A 20,912-nucleotide genomic window follows, 5' to 3' on the forward strand; every position below is an offset into this window, starting at 1 on the left:
CTAGCAGATCCCTCTTTGGGGCTCCTGCCCCAGCTTGCCCTATGCAAACCCTAGGTCCCCACACAGAGCCCTCCCTCCCCCAACCAGGCTTCCTCAGCTCACCCTGTCAGGACTCAGGGTACTGCCAATCATCTTGGCTAGGCTGCCCTGCTGATGAAGAGGTACTTTTCAGTCTCCACCTGCCTCCTCAGAATGCCATAATCTGGACAAGTCTGCTTAGAGGGCTCTGGTTATTACTTGGTAGCCAGGGCATTGCCAGGACAGAACCTGTGGCCCACCATGTCCACTCTTTTGCACCTACTATAACAAAACCAATGCCTAAACCCTCAGAGAAAGTTCTGCAGAAGTAATTTCTACAGGGAATTCCCGTTGTCAGTTCCAAATATGACTCTGGGAAGCTCCTCCTCCGACAGCAAGCCTCAGTCTCTCCTACTGCAGTCACCATTCCCACCCCCCTGCCAGCTCCCGCCCCCCCCAACTCTGCCTCTGGGCCTATAGAGTTATCTGATGCTCTGAGGCACTCTCACTCCATCCCCTGATACAGCATTTGCTATAAATATGTCTGAAGAGTGTCTTGCTGACAGTGCCCAGAAACGATGATTGCACCTTCTCTCCTGAAGGAAAGAGGATAAAGCACGGCTTCCAGACCAAACTCTTGCCCGCTTTGGGGCAGACAGTGGGTCTGCTTTGAATATTTGGGGGATCCCTCTTCACTTGGAAGAGGAAAGCGAGTGGCCAGAGATGCTGGGCTCTCTCGGGCTTCTTCAGGTCAGTCTGGCTCAGCCTGGTGCATGCTGGGAGCTCTGCGAATGTTTGTTTAAATCTTCCATCTCAGTTTCTCCTCTGATGCCATTGCATGCATTAAGTGATGCCCATTGCAGTGAGTGGCTTGCACTAGGAGCAGAGCTAGCATGTGAACAGAATTCAGGCTGCCTCCAGTGTAGGAGAGGGGACACTGGGACACCGGGAAGCAAAGCCACTCCTCCTTGCTACAGACAAAGAACTGCCTGGCACACACGCGCGCACACACACACACACACACACACACACTCCTCACACTGAGGGTTCTGAATCCGTTCCCTCATCATGCACGGGGTCAGTTCAGGTCCTCCACCCCCACAGTCTACAAGCTCCATCAACATCAGTTGAGAGGCTGGGGTGGAAGAGATGAGGGTGGAATAGCAAGGCCAAGAAGAGGCTCAGTTATGTCTAAGCAGTGAGAATTCCAGCAAGCAGGACTCCTGAAGTGGGCGCAAATGAGACATGGTCAGGGGACAGAGGGATGTATGTGGGCAACGGTAGAAAGGTAGCCTGCAGAGGCTTGGCTAGGACAATGGGGTTGATCCTGGTACATGCATCTCTGAGATCCTTCTGTGTCATCCCCCACCACACACACACACACACACACACACACACACACACACACACATACTGCAATATGGTTTCTGTCTCCCTGGATCCCTGGTATCAGCCCAGATAGAAACCTTTTTCACAAGGAATAGTGGGGCTGTGTGCAGTATAGGCCTGGAGGCTGGGTATCTTCTACTTGTTCTCCTAGCTGTCTGCTCCTCTCAGCCTCCCTCTCTCACCCTACAGAAGGCTCTGAGATGTGGCAGCCATCTCTGGCTCAGAATGAGGGCATGGCGCCTGCAGCCCGCTGGAGAATGAATTATTGAAGAGAATGTAGTGCTAGCTGCTCACAGCTGCTACCTCCTGGGCCCCAGCATTGCCTGTCATTCTGCTTCTCACTGCTGTGAGGGACGTGAGGCCTCGGGGGAAGGATATTGGGGAGAGCAAGGCCTGGATGGGGTTGGGTGGGGTGCTGGGTTTGAGGAGAACCGTCCTGCAAAGGAAGGAAGTGGGGCCAGTAGAGGGTGTCCAGGCGAGGAAGCTGCTCTGAGGGCAGAGAGCTGGCCCTCACCTTTGAAGCAGGCTGGAAACCTGGAACAGAAGACCCTTCCGCCAAGCCAGAAGTTGCAGGTTTGGGCTCCTACAGATCTCTGCGGCTGTAGAGCCAAGAGTCTAGGGTTTTTGAATGACGTGAAATCAGCACAGTGAGGGGACATTGAGTGTTGTTCTGTGCCTCCCTACACACAGGATTCTGTGTGTGTTGCAGGGTGCGGGGGGGGGGGGTGGAGGGGGTGGAGAGTGGGCAACTAAGCTTTGGGGTTCTGAAAGGCCATCCAGAAAAATCTTGGGAAGAAGGCAGCATTTGGAGTCTGAGGAGCAGAGGGAGGGCCTAATTCTACCAGTTACTACTTGTATGTAAGTATTTATTGCCTCAGGAACTTCTTTTTTAAAAAGGGAAAGAGGGGTCAGGTGGTGGTGGTGCAAGCCTTTAATCCCAGCACAATGGAGGCAGAGGCAAGACAGCCAAGTGGAGAGATGGCTCAGGGTTTAAGAGCATTCATTGCTCTTCCAGAGCCTCTGGGTTTGCTGTGGCAGCTCACAGCTGTCTGTAGCTGTAGTTTCAGGGGGATGTGGCACTCTCTTTTAACCTCCTTTGGGCACCAGGCATGCACATGATACCCAGACATATATTCAGGCAAAGCACTCATAAAGAATAAATAGATAAACTTTTAAAAGAAAGGGGCTGAGGATGTGGCTCACCTGGAGGAAGGTTTGCCTGAGGCCCTGGGTTAAATTCTCAGCCCTGAATAATCTAAGCAAGGAGGCACACACCTATAATCCCAGCACTCTGGAGGTGGAGACAGGAGGATCAGAAAGTCAAAGTCATCCCCAGCTGGATAGGGAGGTGGAGCCCAATCTGGTCCACACCAGACCCTATCAAGAAAAGGGGGAAAGGGAAGCCAGAGAGAAGGGTCAGCACTTCAGAGTACTGCCTGATCTTCCAGAGGACTCGGGTTTGGTTTTCAGCACCCACATGGGGGCTCTCAACTTGTAAATCTGGTTCTAGGGGATCCGGCTTCCTCTTCTGGCCTCCATGGGCACAAAGCACACAAGGAGTGCACAGACATACATGTAGGCAAAACACATATACACATAAAATGAAACGAAAATGGTGGGTATCAAAGGAAAAGAGCAAAATTGGGCACAATGGCACACACCTGCAACTCAGGCGTGTAGAAAGCCTAATCAGGAGGCTTCGGTGTGTGAGACCAGCCTAGGCAACAGAGGGAGGTCCTGTCTCAAAGCCCAACAAGAAAGAAGACAGGAAAGGGCAGTTTTGCTTGTCAGAAGCTCTGTGCGAACTGGACCAGAAGGTCAGTGGTTCACCAAGTATAAACTGTTCTGTCAGAGTCAGGGCCGGGGTTCCAGAAACCAGAGAAGCTGGCATAGTGGAAAGATCCTGTGCCAGCTTAGAGTTGGGGCTCTTAGCCCTGTGACTAAACCTCGGAGGGACTTCTGAGATTAGGTGACTTTTAAAAGCCACAGATTCAAATCTTCTCAGTTCGAGCTCCTGGTTACTGCGCATGGCTGGATGCTTCGGTTCCTTGGGACATCCCCCTGAAAAGTGTCACCCTCCCCCCACGCCCCCCAACCCCAACCCCTGAGCCAAATGCCAGGGCCTGAGGAGGCCACATCCCTCTCTCTTTCCTGCAGTAGGTCCCTCCCCTCCCCCCATCCCACCCCCTCCACCCCCCCACCCCTCCACCCCCCCACCCCTTCACCCCACCCCACCCCTCCACCCCCCCCACCCCTCCACCACCACCACCCCTCCACCCCACCCTACCCCTCCACCCCCCCACCCCTCCACCACCACCACCCCTCCACCCCCCACCCCTCCCCGCTGTATGAATCAAGTATTTGGAATGTAGTTCTCAAAACAATCTTTGATTCTTATAGAACTGTTGCCTATATGTTGCAAAAAAATAAAAGGGAAAGGATTTTCAGAAGCTGGGTGGGGTAGTTTACAGCCTCAATCAAGACTGACAACTGGAGGTGAGGTAAGTGGCTGCCAGCAAGTCCAGCCTGGACAACACAATGAGCTTCAGCTCAGTCTGTGCTAGAGAGTGGGATCTTGTTACACACACACACACACACATACACACACACACACACACACAAACACAAACACACACACACTGAATGGAAACAGGAAGTGTTTTTCCTCAGTGTCACACCTACGAATTTTGTTGAGTTTTGAGGATGTGTGTGTGTTCATGTACACACACACACACACACACACACACACACACACATATATATATATATACATGCATGTGCAAGGTCCCATGGAAGTAAGAAGGCCTCAAATCCTATGAAGCTGGTGTTGCAGGCTATTATGGGCTGACTTATGTGGGTGCTACAAATTGAGCCTGGGTCCTCTGCAAGAGCAGCAAGCGTGATGGGCAGATCTGGGCCCAGGGGTTCTGCACAAACTATGGCACCAACCAAGGACAATACGTGCAGTAAACACTGAACCCCTACCCAGATCTAGCCAAGGGACAGGTCATTCTCTGCAGATGAGTGGAGAGTGGGACTGACTTTCACATGAACTCTGGTGCCCCATATTTGACCACGTCCCCTTGATGGGGAGGCCTGGTGGCATTCAGGGGAAGGATAGCAGGCTACCAAGAAGAGACTTGATACCCTATGAGCATATACAGGGGGAGGAGGTCCCTAGTCACAGTCACAGTCATAGGGGAGGGGAATAGGGTGAAAGTGGGAGGGAGGGAGGAATGGGAGGACAGAAGAGATGGGATAGTAATTGAGATGTAATATGAATGAATGAATAAAATTTTTTAAACACTTATTTATTTATTATTATGCATACAATGTTCTGCCTGCATGTACACCTGCAGGCCAGAAGAGGGCATCAGATCACATTACAAGCAGTTGTGAACCACTATGTGGTTGCTGGGAATTGAACTCAGGACCTTTGGAAGAGCAGGTGGTGCTCTTAACCACTGAGCCATCTCTCCAGCCCGAATGAATAAATTCTTTAAAAAAGCAGCAAGTGTTTTTTTTTAAGCACTAACCTATCTCTCCAGCCCTTTCGGTATGAAGTTTAAATTGCTCAGAAGAATAAAGGATTGGGTTTCTGTCTTGCTTGTCTTGGTGTTTGTTTTGTTGATGTTAGTATGAGAAGAGTAGCCTGAGGCTAAGTCCCCGGGGAGGTGGAGGGGACAGGACTTGCTCTCACAGTGCTGCTGTGACAGCGCTGCTGTCTTGGTTCTGTTATTCTGTGCTGGGGGTTGAACTCACGGCCTCAGCACATGCCGGGCAAGCGTTATACCACCGAACAACACCCCCAGCACTGCAGAGCTGTGCTCAAGTTGAATAATGCATATGTGAAGGTGCCTCCCCCTTTTCTTGTGTCCTCCCGTGCTATGGATCCTACAGACAGCTCCAAGGGACCTCTCTGCAACAGCAACCTCTGCCTCCTTGGATTCAGGCCTGGTTGTCACCCCGTGTTCTCTCTGTTTCTTGGACCTAAAGATTGCTCTTCCCCTCCCTACTTTTGAGGGAGGGTTGGTTCTTTCTAAGACATGGTTTCCCTGTGTATCTTTGGCTGTCCTAGACTCACTTTGTAGACCAGGCTGGCCTCCCAAGTCACAGAGATCCGCCTGCTGAGTTTACAGGGGTGAGCCACCACAGCTGGCTGCAAGGATTGGTGCCTAAAGAGTATACTGCAGCAAAGGATGAGATATCTATAGCTTTCAAAATTAGGTTACAACAAGCTTGTGGTTTAGCCGAGTGTGTTGGCATACATCTGTAATCTCAGCTCTGGGAGGCAGAGGCAAGCGGATCTCTGTGAGTTCGAGGCCAGCCTTGGTCTACAGAGCGAGTCCAGGGCAGCCAAGGCCACACAGAGAAAAGCATGTGGCTTCTACTTGCATCCACAACAAACTCCCTCCTTCTGCCACCCCTAGAAGTGAGCTGCTATGTTATGGTGAGACTACAAAGAGATTCAGATAGTGAGGAACACATGTGTCTAGCCAACAGCCTGCTAAGAGCCAAGGTAGGCTTGCCGACAGCAGATAGGCCTGTCTGCCTCATGGAAGGGTAGACGGTACATCATCTTGGATTGGACATTGTGTGGAACTTATCAGCAATTTGTAAAAGACAGTTGGGGGCGGGGCTGGAGAGATGGCTCAGAGGTTAAGAGCACTGGCTGTTCTTCCCATGGTCGTGAGTTTAATTCCCAGCAACCACATGGTGACTCACAACCATTTATAATGAGAAAAGAAGAAAGAAGGAGAAGAAGAAGAAGAAGAAGAAGAAGAAGAAGAAGAAGAAGAAGAAAAAGAAGAAGAAGAAAAGACAATTTGGGATAAATTAGGTATTGACTAAGAATAGATTAAAAAATTAACAAGCTGGGCATGATGGCGCACGCCTTTAATCCCCAGCACTCTGGGAGGCAGAGGCAGGCGGATCGCTGTGAGTTGGAGGTCAGCCTGGTCTACAAAGCGAGTCCAGGACAGTCAAGGATACACAGAGAAACACCCCCCCCCCCCGTCTTGAAAAACAAAAAACAAACATACAAACAAACAAGTTAACACAATGTCAGCCAGGCATGGTGGCGCACGCCTTTAATCTCAGCACTCAAGAGGCAGAAGCAGGCAGATCACTGTGAGTTCAAGGACAGCCTGGTCTACAAATTGAGTCTAGGACAAGCGAGAATACACAGAGAAACCCTGTCTTGAAAAAAAAAATTAACAAAATGTAAAGGAAAAAGATCATTGAATGAAACCATTTTCATTATGATCTCATTTTTCTAAAAACAAAAAACAAAACAAAACAAAAAAACCAAAAAACAAAAACCCTATCAATGTATGTGTATGAAAAGAGATAAATTTTATCCTGTAATTCCATTTCTAAAGTATATATCCAACAGAAATGAGTTGTGTGATTACCAAAAGACATATTCAGAATGATCATAGGAATCTTATTTATTATAGACCAAATTGGAACCTCCCTTTAACAGAAGAAGAATGTGGTACCCTCTGAGAGCAGTCTGCTGCCAAGCATTGGAGAGCTCATGGATGCTGATGTGGGCCAGTCTCAGAAACCCAGTGCTGCAGGGAGTAGGGAGAGGATGCCACAGGTGGGAGCACTTGCTGCTCTTGCAGAGGATCCGAGGGCAGTGCCCAGTACCCGTTGGGTGGCTCACAGGCTATAGCTCCAGCTCCAGGAGATCTGACACCCTCTTCTTACCTCTGCAGATATCTGTACACACGAACCATGTGCACATGCATACATGTAATGCCATTCACCTGGACCATCCCTTGTAAACAGAGCTCAAGTACAGGCAAGTGTAATTTATAATGGCATCTGCATAGCCATGTACACAAAAGGGTGGGTGCTAACCAGGAAGGAGGCGGAAGAAAGCCTTTAGCATGAGGTTAATGCCTAAATTCTGACTTGGCTATGGTTACACAGAGGTAGATGCATATCTATGAATGCAAAAAGTCGTCAAATTGTATATTTAATATTTGTACTTTACACAACTCAGTTATATCTCATTCCATACATTTTAAAAAAAGATTTATTTATTATGTATACAATATTCTATCTGCATGTGTGCCTGCAGGCCAGAAGAGGGCACCTGATCTCTTTCTAGATGGTTGTGAGCCAACATGTGGTTGCTGGGAATTGAACTCAGGACCTCTGCAAGAACAGACAGTGCTCTTAACCGCTGAGCCATCTCTCCAGCCCTCCATACATTTTGTTGTTGTTGTTTTTTGTTTTTGTTGTTGTTGTTTGAGACAGGGTTTCTCTGTGTAGCCTTGGTTGGTCTGGACTCTCTTTGTAGACCAGGCTGGCCTTGAACTCATTAGCCTGCCTCTACCTCCCAAGTGCCGGGGTTAAAGACATGCTCCACCACGCCCAGCTCCATACATTTTTTATTTAAAATAAAATTTAAAAAGAAAATGCAGGGGCTGGAGACATGGTTTAGCAGTTAAGAGCACTGCCTGCTCTTCCAGAGGTCGTGAGTTCAATTCCCAGCAACCACATGGTGGCTTACAACCATTTATAATGTGCAGGTGTACATGCAAATAGAGCACTCACACATAAAAAATAAATAAACCTTTATTAAAAAAAAAAAAAAGAAAATACAGAGGCTGGAGGTGTAGGTCAGGGGCAGAGTTTAACCTGCAACATTGCAAGAAGAGAAAAAGAATCCAACCAGATTGCAGAAATGTTAGCAGCAGGGGTGGAAATATGACACTGAGGAAAAATAGTTCCTGTGTTTCCATTCAGGGTGTGTGTGTGTGTGTGTGTGTGTGTGTGTGTGTGTGTGTGTGTGTACCTCCTCAGCTCTCAACAACACAATGACTGATCATTCCTACATTTATGTCAGAGTTCAGAGTTCACTGATGGTGTAGGCTGTGTGCTGGGTGTGACTATGCCAACCCATTACTACATCACACAAAGAGTTGTATTTCCATACTCATCTCTTTGTGTGTGCGTGTGCGCGTGCGTGCGTGCGTGCGTGCGTGTGTGTGTGTGTGTGTGTGTGTGTGTGTGATGAATGTCTTCTGCAACACACAGGAAATGAAGAACTAAATAGCTTTGCCTAACATAAAGGTCAGAATGAATATAAACAATGAAATTCATGAGCTCTAACTTGGCTTGAGGTATTTAACCCCCTGCAGCGAACAGACAAACAGACTTCGGAATAAAACAAAAGCCGTGGCAACAGTAACAAGCCAGCTTAGAGGAGATCGAAATGTAGCGGCTGTCTTCTTACAGGCACTTTCTCCCGGAGCCCCACCCTCCTGCCTGCCTCCCACACTACTGCTAGCACAGGGCTTCTTCAGAGTTTGGCAGTCCCCTTGTGTGGCCTTTTGTTTTCCCCGCCTCCCAGCTCCTCCTGCCTGTTTGCCTTGGGGTGGTGTGGGGACAGATTGGGACTTAGAAGTACAGTAAGCACTAGAAATATTTTGATGACCCCATGCGGTGAAGACCAAATCAACTGTACCTGCTGGGCAGTGTTGGGGGCACAGGCCTATAATTTTAGCTCAGAGAGGTGGGAGGGCGCACGGCGGGGGGGGGGGGGGCACAGACCATGAGTTTAAGATCACCAAACATGGCCAATCTGAGGCTAGCCTGATTTGACCTTGTCTCAAAACAAAAAACAACAACAAAAAAGGATAGCAACAAAACATTCAGTTCAAATGTTGAAATATAAAGGAGACAAACAAAACTGTGACGATTTCCATAGGAAATTGATATTGGGGAGGGATTTCAAATATGGGATCATCTCTAAATAAACATTGTTCAGTAACCTTGGTTGCAGGTACCCGGTACTCAGATTTCACCTGTACTTTCAGTTATATTTCTGTGGAAGTAGGAAGTTTAGGGAGACCATTGTGCTCTGTTACTTCCCTCACTGGGAGTGTTTTCATTATTCATCACCATGATCATCATCATCATTAATTTTCTTTTAAAGATTATTTATTGTGTGTACAATGCTCTGCCTGCATTACACCTGCAGGCCAGAAGAGGGCACAAGATCACATTATAGATGGTTATGAGCCACCATATCGTTGCTAGGAATTGAACTCAGGACCTCTGGAAGAGCAGACAGCACTCTTAACCTCTGAGACATCTCTCTAGCTCCAATCCTTAAATTTTTTTGAGACAGGCTTTCTCTGTGTAATAGCCATGGCTGCCCTGCACTTGCTTTGTAGACCAGGCTGGCCTCAAACTCACAGCGATCCGCCTGCCTCTGCCTCCCGAGTGCTGGGATTACAGGCGTGTGGCAACCTGTTTATGTCCAGCTCTTGATATTTTTTAAACTTACAGAGAAATGGGCCGAGCAATCCAGTGGCTGTGCGCACATCTGTCTGGGCTCACCGGCTGTCACAGCTCTCACACTTGCTGACTCTCTTTCAGACGCGTGATTCTGCTGAGCCCCGGGAGGGTGTGAGAGCAGACACCAGCTGAATTGTTTCTCTTCCTTCTGCTCCCCCCACCACCACCCCTTTTCTTCCCTTCTCTGCCCTACCAGACTCCAGCTCCCCCTCCCTGGGGTTGAGTTCAGAGCCTCAGCAGTTGCTAGGAAGGCTTTTTACTACTGAGTGCTATAGCTACTCCTTTTCCTATTCCTTTTCTTTTTATATTTCAACTTGTTTTGAGATAGTTTCAATAAATAGACCAAGCTGCCCTCGGCCTTCTGGTCCTCCTGCCTCAGTCTCCTAAATAGATGGACCTGCATTCAGTTCCCAGCACCTACGTGGTGGCTTACAACTGCCTGCAGCTCTAGCTCCAGGGAAGGCAAAAGTCCTCTCCAGAAAGGCAACAGGCATGTATATGGTATACAGACATACAGTCACACAAAACACATAAATTAATCTTTAAAAAAAAAAAAAGATTTATTTAGCCGGGCGTGGTGGCGCACGCCTTTAATCCCAGCACTCGGGAGGCAGAGGCAGGCAGATCTCTGTGAGTTCGAGGCCAGCCTGGTCTACAAGTGAGTCCAGGACAGCGAAGGCTACACAGAGAAACCCTGTCTCGAAAAACAAAAACAAACGAACAAACAAAAAAAAAAGATTTATTTATTATGTATACAATGTTTTGCCTGCATGTGTGTCAGCCTGCCAGAAGACGGCACCAGATCTCCTTATAGGTGGTTATTAGCCACCATGTGCTGGGAATTGAACTCAGGACCTAATGAAAAAGCAGCCAGTGCTTTTAACCCCTGAGCCATCTCTCCAGCCCCTAAATAAATCTTAAACAACAACGGAAAATATAACAACTTGGGTTGGGTAGAGTGTCATGTATCATTTAATTATATTTTTTTCTACTTTCACTTTTTTTCTTCCCTAACATATTGATATTTTTGCAGAGTGCAACCAATAGCCTAAGAAATGGGCCTCCATCTGTTTGCCCGTGATTAGATTCAAACTGAACATTTCTGGTACAGATGCCACCTCAGTGACATTGTACTTTCCTACAAATCCATTTGAGGTCATATGATATCAATGTGTCCAGTTTGGGTGCTGTTTGGATTTGATCTCCTGATCAAAGCATCTTCCGCTCATTTTTCTTTTTTTTTCTTTTTAAACATTTTTTATTTTTTACATATACATTTATATTATTATACATATATACAATAAATTACCTATAGAAAGAAGAACCATGACACAATCAGCAATTATATAAATGTTACATTCTTAGTGTTTGGCTATTTGTATTTGACATCATTGAAGAAAACATCTTTCCTATCTTGGTGAGTCTAAAATTCTAAGTGTAAATTAATCTTCATTGCATCTTGTCATTATCAACTTAAAACATCTATCTAGACCCACGCATTTTTCTTAATCAGGATGTTGCTCTCAGAAGGAGAGAAATGAGAGCTGCCAGGAAGAAGGATGGGACTTCTGGATACTTGGGAGAGGCTGGGAGAGGAAAGGCAGCCAAAAAAACCACCAGAAGATTCCACTTCTAGAAGGTTCCACCCCATCAGGAGGCAACAGCCTTAGGTCCTGTCTCAGGCCAGCCCAGTCTCAAAGTGTCCACTCCTTCTCCAGCCCTCCCCCAGAGGGAACTCATGTCCTAAAGTAAAGGCTGAGATCCATCTGGGTCAAAAGCAATTGAAAGCTGGGTGGTGGTGGCGGCAGCGCACGCCTTTAATGCCAGCACTCGGGAGGCAGAGGCAGGCAGATCGCTGTGAGTTCAAGGCCAGCCTGGTCTACCAAGTGAGTCCAGGACAGCCAGGGCTACACAGAGAAACCCTGTCTCGAAAAACAACAAAATAAAACAAAACAGCAAAGCAATTGAAAATAGCATCCTGTCTGGAGTCAGACCCCCTAACATGGACCCCCCTAACATGCATCACGCTGGATATGAGCAGAGAAGCATCTGGTTTCTGTGCTGAGACCTGGACCTTCTAAGACAGGCTTTGGGTCTTTTCAGCAATACTCCACTCTGCTTCTCTAACCTCTTACATGAACATGAACAGCTTCTTGGACCATTTTTTGTAAAAAGTGAAGTAAACTTTCCCCACAGCAGACACTTAGGTCGAGGAGACGGGGAAATAGAAGGGGGATGCCCTACAGTGCTCTCACTGCTCTAAAGCATCTTAAAGAAAGATGCAGGTGTGTGGTATTTTACCACCAAGTGTTTCAGGAATATTTCCTCTCCTTCTTCTTCCCCTCCCTCCCACCCGTTTCCTTTTTGGGAATAGATCACACTATGTAGCCCAGGCTAACATTAAACGCAAGATCCTCCTGCCTCTATACCCCAGGTCTGACAGTGCTAGAGGCAGGCACCACCATATTCAGCTATGGGACATTTTCCAAAATGATCCTTTCCTCTCCTCTCTTCTCCTCTTCTCTTTTCCCTTCCCTTCCTTTTCTTTTTGTTTTTTTTCCAGACAGAGTTTCTCTGTGTAGCCTTGGAGACTTAATCACTACTTGCCTTCCATCCACATGGCCTCGGGCTCGATCCCTAAAATGATATAAATAAATAAATAAATAAGTAAATCTACATACTGTATCTTCACCTTTTTCCATTTGTAAGAAGAGATAATTTTGATGGGTTTTGTGCTGGCTTGAGTGAAAATGGGCACCATAGGCTCATATATTTAAATGCTTGGTCCCCAGTTGGTAAAATTATTTGGGAAGGATTAGGAGGTGTGGTCTTCTTGAAGAAGGTATGTCACTGGGTAGGGAGGGGCGGGGCTTTGAGGCTTAAAAGCACATGCCAGGCTCAGTCTCTCCCTCTCCCTCTCTCTCTCTCTCTCTCTCTCTCTCTCTCTCTCTCTCTCTCCCCCTGTGGATCCGGGATGCAGGGCTCCCAGCCACTGCTCCAGCACCATGCCTGTCTGTTTCCTGCCATGATGATCAGAGACTGACCCTCTCACACGGTAAGTAAACCCTCAATTAAAGGTTTCCTTTTATAGCCTGGCTTGGTGGCACATGCCTTTAATCCCTGCACTCAGAAAGCAGAGGGAGGTGGATTGCTGTGAGTTCTAGGACAGCCAGGGCTACACAGAGAAACCCTGTTATTTTTGTTTTGGCTTTTTTGTTTGTTTGTTTTTTGAGATAGGGTTTCTTTGTGTAGCCCTGGCTATCCTGGACTCTCTTTGTAGACCAGGCTGGCCTCAAACTCACAGCTATCCACCTGCCTCTGCCTCCTGTGTGCTGGCATTAAAGGGAGAAACCCTGTTTTAAGAAAAAAAAAAGGGGGGGAGGAGGCACTGGAGAGATGGCTCAGCGGTTAAGAGTACCATCTACTCTTCCGAAGGTCCTGAGTTCAATTCCCAGCAACCACATGGTGGCTCACAACCATCTGTAATGAGATTTGGTGCCTTCTTGTGGTGGGCAGGCACACGTGTGGGCAGAATACTGTATAAATAATAAATAAATCTTTTTAAAAAAGAAAAGAAAAAAAAAGGTTTCCTTTTATAAGTTGCCTTGGTCATGGTATCTCCCCACAGCAACAGAACACTTGCCACAATAGGTTTAGATTTGGAAAGGACTTAAGAAGCCTTTGAGGAGGAAGTGGGATAATCTTTGTTTCTTCCTAATCTTCTTTTGTCTGTCTGTCTGTCTGTCTGTCTGTCTGTCTTTCCTCCTCCTCTCCTTTTCCTCCGCCCCCTTCTTTTTAGATAAGGCCTTACATTTTGTCATGGTGGTCCTCCCCTCCGGCCCACAGAAGTCCTCCCGTCTTAGCTTCTCAGGTACTCAGACAGCAGCCATGTTCTAGGAGGTGGGGTTCTGAGCAGGTTGTGACCAATGGCTTCAGTCCTTTCATTGTGGCAAGCAGACCAAGGTCACTGCAATGTACTGCCCTTGTGTACTGATCGTCCCCTTAGTAAGGCTGGCCTGCTGACTTGCTTCAGACAGGAAAAGTCATGGTGGCTTTTGGTTAGCCTACAGGGTTGCACTTTCTGATTGTTTGTTTGTTTTCAAGACAGGGTTTCATTGCGTAGCCCTTGGCTGTCCTAGAACTGGCTCTGTACACCAGGCTGGCCTTGAACATAGAGATCCACCTGCCTCTGCCTTCCAAATACTGGGACTAAAGGAGTGTACCCCCTACTGTCTGGCACATTTTAATATCCTAAATATGTGATGATTTCATGCACAGCAATACATAACTCACACACTCATTTAACAGCCTTGCATATGGACACCGTAGCGCTCCCCTCTACAGAGGAAGAGCTGAGGCCCAAAGAGACCTGCCTAACTGTCCGATGTCCCAGGCCATCCTCTTGGATGCAAAAATAGAAGCAGACTCTCGCTAACGGGAGTATGAGGAGAGATGTTTGTCAGAAGGATAGTGAGAAACTCACTCAGAGCTTGGAAAGGCCAGAGTGCCAGGCTGGAAAGCCAACCAGGAACAGAGTGATGGAAGAGCAGCTTGGGGGCTCTGTTCCCGTGGCCAGTGACACAAGGCTCTGAGTGGAGCTCTCGCGTGCCCTGAACATGTAGGCTGACTGAAACTCATCATGTACTGAGTAGTTGGAGGGCTAGACTCTGCCTCCAGTTTTGGGACATTGATATAGTGCCATGCCCCAGTGCAGTGTGACATCCTAGCTCTTCCAGAATTTTTCTTTTTTTCTTTTTTTTTTGTTTCAAAAAAATCTCTTTAATTTTTGTATTTGTTTCAAAACAAAATGTAAACTAACCATACTGTTTGTTGACAACTAGTTTTATACATCAACCAAGAATAAAGCGAGACTTCTAAACAACATGGTGGGCCCCACTCCTCCTTGTCTGACGAGAAGGCCAGGCTGCAGCTTTTTTCTTTCTTTCTTTCTTTCTTTCTTTCTTTCTTTCTTTCTTTCTTTCTTTCTTTCTTTCTTTCTTTCTTTCTTTCTTTCTTTCTTTCTTTCTTTCTTTCTTTCTTTTTTTTCATACTGGCATTCAAGTGAACATTAAGTAGTGAAACTAAGACAACTATCGTCAGCAGTACCAGAAGGTACCACGAGAGGGCGCAAGAGACTAGCAAATTTACCAAAGTGTGGCGGGGCTTTGGAAAGGAGAGTGGGGCTCTCACAGACTGGGCTGTGGCTACTCAAGAGAAGACAGACAGCAGTGTGAGCAGCAAGAGGTCGCTCTGTTCTCTTGACACTGGCTGCACTCTCTCCTAACTGTGGGGTTCTTCTGGTCTTTGTTCTGAGAAGTTGAAAGGACTTTGAACTCCCTTTTTTTTTTTTTTATGGCATCAATTTTCCAACTGTAAACACCCGGACTCCCCACCTCTGCCCATCAACCCTAGTTTAGTTCTGGAGTGCAGGGCAGGGATGGCAGGGTGAGGCATGTTCTTCTAGCCCTGGGGCAGAAGGAAGTCGAGTGTGGCTCCTCCTCTCGACTGGTATTTCAGAACCCAATAAGGTGGCCAGAGTGTGTGCCTGGCAAGTGCTTGTTGCCTGTTGATAATTATTTGACAGGAGTAAATGTTACCAAAAGAACTGCATTGAGTACAGGTTGCTCCCTCTCCACGTTGCTGGAGTCACTGTGCTTTCTCCCAGCCACTATCGCTGCCCTTGCCGAAGCCGCGGTTCTTTCTGCTTGGACCACTGTAAATAACAGCTTCCTGAGTGGTTCCTTTCCAGTCCTTTCATCCCAGTTTCATTCTTCACCCAGCAGCCAGGATGATCCTGCAAAACCATAAATCAGAGTGTGCCACTTCCAAGCTTAACACCTCCAAAAGCCTTCTCGTTGTTACACTCTGCTCTGGACGAGGTCGGGCCTCCTTCCCGTGGCCTGCGCGCTTCTGCACCAGCCAGGGCACGCCCGCCACACACGCCCGCCACACACACCTGCCACACTGGCTCCATGGGCTGCTTCGGCTTCACTGGCTTTCTCTGTTTTCCTAGAGCCCAGCGAGCTGGCTCTTGCCAGAGAGCTTTTGCATGAACTGTTCCTTCTGCCTCTCTACCCAGATTCTCAGCATGGAGGGCTCCTCCTTGTCACTGAGGTTACTGCGCAAAGGCCACCTCCTCCAGGAGGCATTTGTCACGTCCACTCCTCATTTTAGGAACTGAAGCACTTATCATGACTTCTTGTCTATTTGGTGTTTATTTTAAAGATTTTGTTGTTGTTGTTTTTGTTTGGTTTTGTTTCGGAGCCAGGGTTTCTTTGTGTTAGCCTTGGCTGTCCTGGACTCCCTTTGTAGACCAACTCCCTTTGTAGACTGGGCTGGCCTCAAACTCAGGGATCCTCCTGCCTCTGCCTCCCGAGTGCCTGGATTACAGGTGTGCACCACAGCTCCAGGCTAAGACTTTTTTTTAAATTTCTAAATATGTGTATATGTGGAGGGCTGTGCATGTGAATGCACCGTGGAGGCCAAAGGCTGGAGTTACAGGTGCTTGTGCCTCCTGCTGGCTGAACTCAAGTCCTCTGCAAGATTTGTTCACACAGCCCATACGGGTAACCGCTGAGCCATCTCTCTGGACCCCTCTGTTGCTGCTGCTGCTGCTGCTGCTGCTGCTGCTGCTGCTGCTGCTGCTGCTGCTGCTGTTTGCCTCAGCCTTCCGAGCCCTGGGGTTACAAGAGCTTGTTTTCAGTGTGCCCAGTTCTCACTTGTTTCCAGAAGAGAACCTGTACAACCATAGGGACCCAGCTTGCTTAGTTCAGTTACAATTTCCTCAGCACCCATTAATAGAACAGTGCCAAGAGCCTGTCGGTGGTGGCGCACGCCTTTAGTCCCAGCACTCCAGAGGCAGAGGCAGGAAGATCTCTGAGTTCGAGGCCAGCCTGGTCTCCAGAGTAAGTTCCAGGACAGCCAGGGCTACATAGAGAAACTCTGTCTTGAAAAAACAAAACAAAACAAAACAAACACAAAAAAGGTGTGGAAACCTCAGCTTCAAGCCAGGAACGCTAGGGAATGGCTGTTTACAATGCCAGGGTTTAAACTGTTATTTGAACAACCCAGAGAAGGTGCAGAAAACCCAACCTTATCTGTGTCACACCACAGGGTTTTCAGCACTGTGTTTAGTGTCATCTAGATACACTTACCTCTGTATAGCGCTTGTGTTTGCACACAATACACTCTCCAAGGAGGAGTTCCCTTCTCCAGAAAATGAGAGGTAGAGAATAGCTTCCTCTTGTGACCCCCCTGTAGTATAAAACCCCCGAAAGATCACCGAGACTGAGCTGGACTTGGTGGGTTCATTCTGTCTGACCCCCCATCCTCTCCCTTCTCTTTGTCGGGGTTAGCACCTCCCAAACACTTCAGGTACCATGGCGATTTTTCTTATAAGGCTCAGCAGGGCTGGTGAGCCACAGCTGATGGGGCTCCACTGTGACTATGTAATAATATCGGATCACTTCCGGTAAAACAGAAGAGACTGCTTTCCGGCAACATCCTCCATCTTAAGTCAGCGGCATCATTCACTAACACTTGGCTACCTTTTGTTCTAGACCATTACTTGAGGCAGCACGCAGCTGCATCAGGTGGTTCCGACAGGTTAATGTTCTGTCATAGTCTGGCCAAGGGTCCTGCCTCTCAGAAGGGCTCGAGGTAAGTCTGGGAGGCAGTCCTAGAGACTTGTTTTCTCCCAGCTCCCTCCTGCAAACCTTTATAAACAGGCTTGGTGCATTTCAGAGACAGATAATTTGACTGAAACACATCTGCAGCAGACAGTTCTCGGTCATGGAAGAGCTTGGCAGAAGGCCCAGGCTCTAACCTTCTGGTCTGAGGATTCCCCGGAGTCTGTTGCTGGCTAACAGCAGTGGTTCCCACACTGCTCTGGTCAGGGAGGCTGCGGTGAGGCTAGGGCCTTCCTTCTGCGGTACAACTCAATGCTTTCCCCCCACAGCCAAGAGAGCCAACGGCCACTGGTGCTTCTGAGAAGATCTCGGGAAAGGATTGGCTGTTGTGTATAACCACAATAAGGGCTGGTGACAGGGCGAAGGCTTGGTGCCAAGCGCAATCCCTGTGACCCATGCGACGGAAGCAGAGAACTGACTGCCACCAAAAGTTGACCTCTGACCTCCACACAGTGCCATGGCAAGTGTACAACCTCACGCAGATATATGAACTAATATAAAACATTAAAAACCACTAAAAATTGCAATGAGTTGGGCCCAGCAGCTGTGAGCTCTGGTCCTCCTCCCGCCAACAATCAGTTCTGAGCCTGGGCAAGCCACCTGACACCCGTGGGCTAAGACTTCTGATTAGCATAGAACAGTTGTGAGCACAAACTCTGCGCCCCCCCCCCATTTTTTTTTCTAGGCAGGGTCTCTCTGTGTAGCCTTGGCTGTCCTGGACTCACTTTGTAGACCAGGCTGGGCTCGAACTCACAGAGATCCACCTGCCTCTGCCTCCTGAGTGCTGGGATTAAAGGCGTGCGCCGCCACACCTGGCTCAACACAGACTCTTCAGGTAGAATGCAAGAGGCCAAAATCTAAGTCCACCACTGACTGGCTGACGTGAAGATGTTATTGAACCTCTGTTCCTTGTCTGTCCCACCTCTGACGTGTGAGAAGGGTAGGATGAATTACATATGCCAAGGTCTTTGAGGACTGCTTAGCCCACGGTAAATATTATACGTATTTGCCATTATAATTACCAAACGTGTGTCAGTGGAGTTAGATAATGTTTAAGATACCTTCTGCTCAGCTGGGCGGTGGTGGCGCACACCTTTAATCCCAGCACTTGGGAGGCAGAGGCAGGTGGATCGCTGTGAGTTCGAGGCCAGCCTGGTCTACAATAGGCGTCCAGAACAGCCAAGGCTACACAGAGAAACCCTGTCTTTAAAAAACAACAACAAAAAAAGATACCTTCTGCTCAAATATCCTGCAGTTTTCAAATTCAGCAAGTGACCATTTCCCATGTCCCTAGTCCCAGCGGATAGCTCCCACCTATGGCATAAGGAAGTGGGGCCATTCGGAAGGTCCCAGAGTTGTAGAGTTCCAGGAACAGATTTGGTGGTGGGAATTGGAGGACGGGCCTCATGGTAGGCCTGCCCCTCAGGCACAGGAAACAGAGCTCAGGAGGCCATGCAGACACACACATATTTCTAGGTAGAGATGCCCGTGCGACTTAGCGCAGAAAAGAACCCAGCCCTATTTCTTGTGTTCTGGATTGATGTCCAAATTCATTCTCACTCAAAAATAAAAAGATAGACAAGGCCTTTTGTTTCAACTGTAAAATTTTCCCGTTATAATCGCACAAGTTTCTTTCTCTCTTAAAAAAAAAATATATATCGGGGGCTGGAGAGATGGCTCAGAGGTTAAGGGCACTGACTGCTGAGTTCAATTCCCAGCAACCACATGGTGGCTCACAACCATCTGTAATGTGATCTGGTGCCCTCTTCTGGCCTGCAGGTGTAAATGCAGGCAGAGCACTGTATACATAATAAAATAAATCATTAAAAAAAAAATCTTGTCCAGTGGTGGTGACTCACAGCTTTAATCCCAGCACTGGAGAGGCAGAGGCAGGTGGATCTCTGAGTTTAAGGTCAGCCTGGTTTATTAAGTGAGTTCTAGGACAGTCGGGGCTACACAGAGATACCCTAATTCGAAAACCAAACCAACAAATCCATTACAACTCACACATTTATTTCATATGTGTGTGTCACGTTCTGTGAAGGCCAGGGGATGACTTGAAGGAGCTGTTTTTTTTCTTCCATGAGGTAGGGCCTGGGGTGGAACACAGGTCCTCAGGCTGGGCAGCTAGCACCTTTACCTGGTGAGCCAATCTTGTCTGTCTGCCTTGCTTTTCTTTTCTTTTCTTCTTCTTCTTCTTCTTCTTCTTCTTCTTCTTCTTCTTCTTCTTCTTCTTCTTCTTCTTCTTCTCTCCTCCTCCTCCTCCTCCTCCTCCTCCTCCTCCTCCTCCTCCTCCTCCATTTATTTATTTATTTACTTACTCTTTATTTTTTGAGACAGGGTCCTGCGAAGTTGCCTAGTCAAGGCTTGAACATGCAGCATTCCAGCCCCAGCATCCTAAGTTAGCTGGGATGATAGGCGTGCATATCACCAGGCCCAGCTCACACACTTCATTTGTCTTATATTTTGTGTGTGAGTGTGTATACGTGTGTGGGTGTGTGAGTGTATATGTGTGAGACACACAGAGAATGTGTGTGTGTGTGTGTGTGTGTGTGTGTGTGTGTGTGTGTGTACCATAACCCATGGTGTGTAAAAGTCAGATGTAACCGGTAGGACTTGGTTCTCTTCCACCATGTGGGCTCCAGGAAGTTGGACTCAGACCTGTTCCCAGAGCCTTTAGCCTTTGCCCATCTCTGTTCCCCGCTGCTTTTTTTCAAGACAGGGTTTCAAAATATAGGCCTGGCTGGCTTGAAACTCATTCTATAGGACCAGGTTGACTCTGAACTTGCTGTGATCCCCCTGCCTCTGCCTCCAGAGAGCCCAAGTTACAGGAATTCATCACCATGTCACATCACCTTCCTTCCTTCTTATTGAAAAACCATTTTAATTCATTTTTTATTATTTTATGTATATGAGAGCTTTGCCTGCATATATATATTTATATACCACATGTGTGTCTGCTGCCTGCCAAGGTCAGAAGAGGGTGCTGGGGCTCCTGGGACTGGAGACACAGATGGTTGTGAGCTGCCACGAGGGCGCAGGGGGTCACACTTGGGTCCTTTGCAAGAGTAACTAGTCACTGAGTCAACTCTTCAGGCCCCTGACATCTTGTTTTTAATTAAGAAAAAAATTTTTTTGGTTAGGTGTGGTAACAAACACCTTTAATTCCAGCACTTGGGAGGCAGAAACAGGAGGATCTCTGTGAGTTTAGGGTTAGCCTGGTCTATATAGCAAGTTCCAGGACAGCCCAGGCTGTATAGAGAGTCCCCTATCTCAAAAAAAAAAAAATTAAAATGTTATTTTTGTGTATGGATGTCTTGCCTGTATGCATATCCGTGTAACGCATGTGTGCCTGGTGTCCGCCTGGTCCTCAGATGCCCTGGGAGAGGAAATACAGTTCGTTGTGAGCTGCCATGTAGGTGCTAGGAACCAAGCCTGGAACCTTCGGAAGAGAAGCAAGTGCTCTGGATGGCTGAGCCAACTCTCCAGCCCCTGGGG

Source organism: Acomys minous, assembly GCF_964271855.1.
Source record: "Acomys minous genome assembly, chromosome: 12".
NCBI lineage: Eukaryota > Metazoa > Chordata > Mammalia > Rodentia > Muridae > Acomys > Acomys minous.